Below are 6000 nucleotides of genomic sequence, written 5' to 3'. Positions count from 1 at the left end.
TGGTGTGCATGTGAGGTCACAATAGTATAAAAGGCGCTTCTCATGCAACGTTTGATATTTTATGTTAAGATGCATTTGCTTTAAATTGTCTAAAACCATAAAAGAAATCAGTTTTATAACTGAGTACACCAGACGTGCCTTTGATAGACGAATTGTGCATCTTTATGAATACAAATTTAAAACTGTGCATCTATGATGAATTTATTCATCTACGTTTAAAACATTATTGGGACCTTATCATAGAAGTTGAAAAGCCAAATAATCAACGAAGTTTACTCGCATTAAAGGCATTAAACGTACACATACTAATTGGTGAACAATATTGGCCAGACGTTCATGACAAATACACATATACATGTGAATCTAAATTATATAATCCTTATTGAGTGCTCTCAATTGGACCATTACATTCTTATTATGATATTTTTTATCTATTTAGACTTCAAATGTATATCTCATTTCATGAATTCGTTGTTTATTTAGAAATATATAAACCATTCATGGTGATACACTTTAGAGTGAAGGTTGTATGTATTTAACCATGTCGTGAGTACATTATATGTACATTTTCTATACGTATTTATTATACTTTACAACAACAAAAAATGTTTCTCTTCCTAATCTTCTATTTACGTAATCATGCTTATACGACGAGTGGCTTATTCAACTATTGTTTTATTTTGTAATACAATTGAGGTTTTCTCTTATTCTTTTATTATTATATTTGTGAAAAATCATAATTAGCCATTGAATTCGGCAAATGTTTTCAATTTGACTATATTTTATCTTTTTATGACTTTTCTCCCTCCTCTTTTCTAATCTTTTGTCATTTTTACTATACAAAAAGTGAAATAGAAAAAAAGTACCGAAATCTGAGAAAATTCTGAACGAAATAACCCTATGCAAATGGAAAAATCTAACGCTAAAAAAACATTAACGTATAGACTTATAAAACAAAATGATTGATCTTTTTGGTGTTCAAACTTTAGTGCATACATACATTGTTCTAGGACATTTTTTTTTTTTTTATCTTTTATTTGTTTTTCAATAGTCAGGATTTTAGACACCCCATTACACTACCACCTGACAATGGTTTCTAGGGATAAATACAGAATATATAAGAAGAAGAAGAAAATAGCAATATACAAAAAGGATCTCTGTCTAATTAATTTTTAACAATAAAAATATTTCAGGTTACATATAAATTGTATTTGATTTATTTTTCCTGTCTCTCTCTCTCTCACATACAACACTAATACTTTCACTCATCTGTTTTGCTACAATATGTATCATGACTTACTTTTTGATACAATTTTTAAAAGAAATAAATTTGTTCATAATTTATAAATTATTTCTTTTCTCTAAACTTAACATAGATAAAATAAAAACAACACTTAGTTAAATATTTTATGTAAAGGAGACAAAAAATGTTCACAAACTTGGATTTCATCATTTTTCTCATGATTTTCAAGAAATTGGTATTTCTTTATTTTATTCTTTAACTCAATCATATTAGGTTTTGTTTCATTTAATTAACATCTGTATATATAATTCTTTGTTATTATAATTAGCAAATTCAATAATAAACTTTGCAACCAAGAAACACATTATCTTTGTTGAGATCTAAATTTACAAAAAATGTTTCACAATATTGGAAAAAGACTGCCACAATTGAAAAGTTATTGGGCATTCAAAAAAACAGGTGTTCAATGGTTTCTTCTCCAAGTTAACAAAAACTACATAACTTGGTGTCTTTTAATTTGATTTTGTACAAAAAGGTATTAGTTGCTATAATTTTATGCAAAAATGTATATTGAAAGGTTCTTAAATAAGCATCTCTACAAGACTTATTTGTTATCATGAAATACTCTGACCATTCTGTAGTATGAAAAACTAACAGCTCCGCCCATTTCAAAAATTTAATTGTTGGTAGTTAAATAATTTCATCTACTAAGTTTTTATATACAAATTTGGCTTTCACATTACACCTGATTTTTTTTGGAAAGTATCACCAGTGTCAGACTGATCTAAATCTTGATTTAGACAAAATTCTTTGAGGCATTTTTTCATAGCGTTAGCGATTTTTGATATCAAACCATAATATTTAATAAAATTGTTGGTTTGTATTTTTTCTTGAAATTGCTCAAATTTATAAAAAAAATCATTTTTTCACGATTAATAAGGCCACTTACTGACTACACACCCCTCTTTTCTCATTACATGTAATATGGGAAATCATCCAAAGAAGAAAAGTTCAAAATATCTAAGGATAAAATGTTACTGACAGAAATGTCAGTAGTAGGCTTTGCTGCGGAAAAGGATAGTAAAACATCCTTCCAGAAAGAATTTTTACATCTTTTCTCAATCTCAATCAGCTTTTCTTTCTGAAGATTTAAAAGCCTTTCATCCCCATACTGCATAAGGTCTTCCAGTAACAACTGCTGCCAGCCACCGCAAGGGTTTGCCAGCAGTCTTTTAATCCAACTAATTTTCAAATAGATATTAAATGAATGAAGATAACCATATTAAGTCCACCTTGTGGAATATCACAAACAAGTGTGTTTCGCTTTATCCTGTCTGGTTTTCCATTCCATATGAAATCATAAAATAATGAAGTGAGCTCTGTTAACCTAGAGTGTGATAGGTTTGGTAATGCAGTCAATAAATGGACCAACTTTGAAAGAGCAAGTGATTTAATTACTGTAATTTTTTCTAATAATGTAAGTTTTCGATGTTGCCAGCTCTTCAGAATTGCAGAGACCTCTATAATTTTCTTAGCAAAATTAATTTCTGTGAAACATCTTAAATCTTAAGAAAATTCAATCCCCAAAAGTTTAAAATTTAAATGTGACCAATGAAGTTTTAAGTCGGGATATAAAATAAGATCAAAATATTTTTTCCTTCTAACCCATAGTGCATTTGTCTTTGAAGCATTTTTTTTCAAACCTGAAATTTTATAAAAAGATTCAAAACATGAAAGTGTTTCCCTCAACGGTATTTCACTTCCATCTAACATAAGGAGTGTGTCATCTGCGTACATGCTTAAAAGTTATCATTATCATTGATAGTAATTCCCCTTATGTCAGGATTACCTTTTAATCTCAAAGATAATTATTCAACCCCAATTATAAATAAATAGGGAGAAAGAGGATCTCCTTGTCTGCAACCTCTTTCTAAATGAAAAAAACTTAGACATGTGTCCATTATTTATCACACAACTTGATGCCCCTGAGTATAAAGTTTCAAACCATCTACATGAAGAATTCCAGAACATAAGTGAATGACATTTATGACATTCATAAAACATTGTTATAATTTTTATAAAGAGAAAAAGATATAAAATATAAAAAAAAAGATGTGGTATGTTTGCCAATGAGACATCTCTAGACAAGATACCAAAATGCGTCAGAAATTAACAACTATAGATCACCGTGCGGAATGATATGAGCAACGTCCATACCGCATAGTCAGCTATGCAAGGCCCCGCAATGACTTGTAAAACTTTTTAAACGTGAAAACTAACGGCATAATTTATGTACAAAAAATTTACGAAAAACAAATATGTAACACATAACCAAACGACAACCAATGAATTATAGGCTCCTGACTTAGGAAAAGCATATAGATACAGCATGTGGCGGGGATAAACATGTTAGCGGGATCCCAACCCTCCCCTAACCCGGAACAGTGGTATAACAGTAAATATAAGAACTAGCTATAACAATCAGTTGAAAAAAGCTTAACTTATAAGATGGATAAAATACAAGTGGACGTGGACTTGTATATCCCAACAACAAAAAGACACTAGAAAACGATCTGAGAGTATCCGTAGTTAACTGACAGCTATAGTTCAAAATCTCTAACAACTAATACAAAAACATGCATCTTAGACTAAATTATCAACACGTACACCATCAACAACCAATGGATTTCGTGTAAAGACGTCATAAACAGTTAGAGAAAACCAACCTTGGCATGACCTTGTGCAATGCCAAGATACAGGTATCTACAGCTTGTAGATCCTGAATGCGTATATGTATAACACATACAAGTAATATTTAATTTTAATTTAATGATAACAAAATCAATATTTATACAAAAAAAAACAATAGTCAATGATCTAATATTACAGTGTTGAATTAGTAACCTTTTTGAATAAATTTATTTAAAGGATTGACAAGTTTACCAGGATTGTTTCTAAATTTTCTGGCGCGGTTAACAATATTTATGGAAAAATGAGGATGTGCTATCCAGTTAGAAATAAGTTTTCTACAGGTACAACTTAACTTCAAAACCAAATCTTTATATCAATGGAAAAGTTTAGGGAAAGGTTTTAATTAATTTTTCATTACGAAATTCATGGCTTAATAATTTACCAGTAATACATAGATTGCGTTCGTTAAAATAAAAAAAAATCATCACAACAGACACGGGCATGACGAACGAGCTCTGAAATATAAACACCGTAAAATGGTTCCAAAGGAACATCACCATCTAAAAATGAAAAATTTAACAATAGGGAACGAAAACACGTTCTTTTTGTAGTAAATGTTTGGAGTTTCCCGTTTTAGACCAAAATATCTTAATCTGGGAAAGGACAGTTATTACCGTTTCAATTTGATTTATTTAAAGTTACTTTGGGTAAATTTCAGCAGTACATTGAGAAAATTCTTGTCTTCGATGTGAATACACAGTTTATATGACAAAAAGAGAATATCGTATGGCTTTTTTCAATATCACATCCGTATCAACCCGAGACATTTATATAATTCCAAGAAATCAGCTGCTCGGGGGATTATATTGATTGAGGGTGGGTGGATTGGTATGATTCGGTATGGGGAGTGATATTACAAAAGCCATATGAATAAAGACAATAATTTTTGTTGGTGTATTTAAAGGAATTTATTTTGAATATGAATATAACTCATGAACTCCAAAGTATCCTTAAGATTTATTATATACTTAGAAGTAATTACAGATAAATTGCATGTGTAATACGGTCAACGGCAATCGTGCTGCATCATCTACCGATATCGATATCATCATGAAAAGGCTTTAGCACACCATTAATTTGTATGAAGTCATGTCATTTAGTTCCGTCACTGTTGCAAATAAATGATTTACCTGCATGCCGTCCTGAGATAACGTCATGTCAAACTTTTTTTTATGTATGACGTCATGACAAATTAAAAACATCTACGTGAGATATAATATTCAAATTAATTAAATAAATACCCCCAACCCCATCCCCATCTGTCGACAAATGACTCGTGTTTGTTCGGAAAGACACGTCAAGTATTTTAAATTTCAAGACGTCTTTCCAAAACTATAAAGAACGCTTTCACAGATATAAACAGTCTGTCTTATTGTGTGATCTTAAATTAATGTAAAACTTTGCCTGTAGAATTCAGTAACTTAACACCAAGTTGTCAAAATTCGAATCACCAAAAATGACACTATCTTTATAAAATTATACTTTTACTTAAAAAAAGAAAATACCAACAATTAGAAACTGTTATCCAAAATGTTTTTTTTTTCTTCTGCACATTCAATTTAGGCTCTATAGGTTGAGTCTCATTACAATGGCCACATTTAATAAATTCTGAGAGTTTTTTTTATCTTTCTAGAAGATAATTATGAGAGATAACTCTGTGAAAAATTTTATATTGGAAAACTTATAAATTAAATGTAGTTTCCATAGTAAAGTTAAAAGGCTGTTAAAAAATATTTTTCCGTTTTTCATTACCAATTTTTGTATTTTAAACTTTCTTCTTACATTTGTCGTGAAATATATGAAACGGTTCCTTGATCGATAAAAGGTGAATAATCTTCTTTAGAAAATAGTTTAGTGCTGTATGGTAACATGCGTTGCTGTGATAACAAATCTCTCCAGTCATGTGATATATCAAATTTATATTAACGGATAGAATGTCTACAAAAGAAACATTCAAGATTTATTTTTGTTAATAGCGTCATGAGACAACAGTTTGCCATTGTCGT

This window comes from Mytilus trossulus, chromosome 2 (genome assembly GCF_036588685.1).
Source record: "Mytilus trossulus isolate FHL-02 chromosome 2, PNRI_Mtr1.1.1.hap1, whole genome shotgun sequence".
Classification (NCBI taxonomy): Eukaryota; Metazoa; Mollusca; class Bivalvia; order Mytilida; family Mytilidae; genus Mytilus; species Mytilus trossulus.
Note: the sequence above shows the minus strand (reverse complement) of the source record.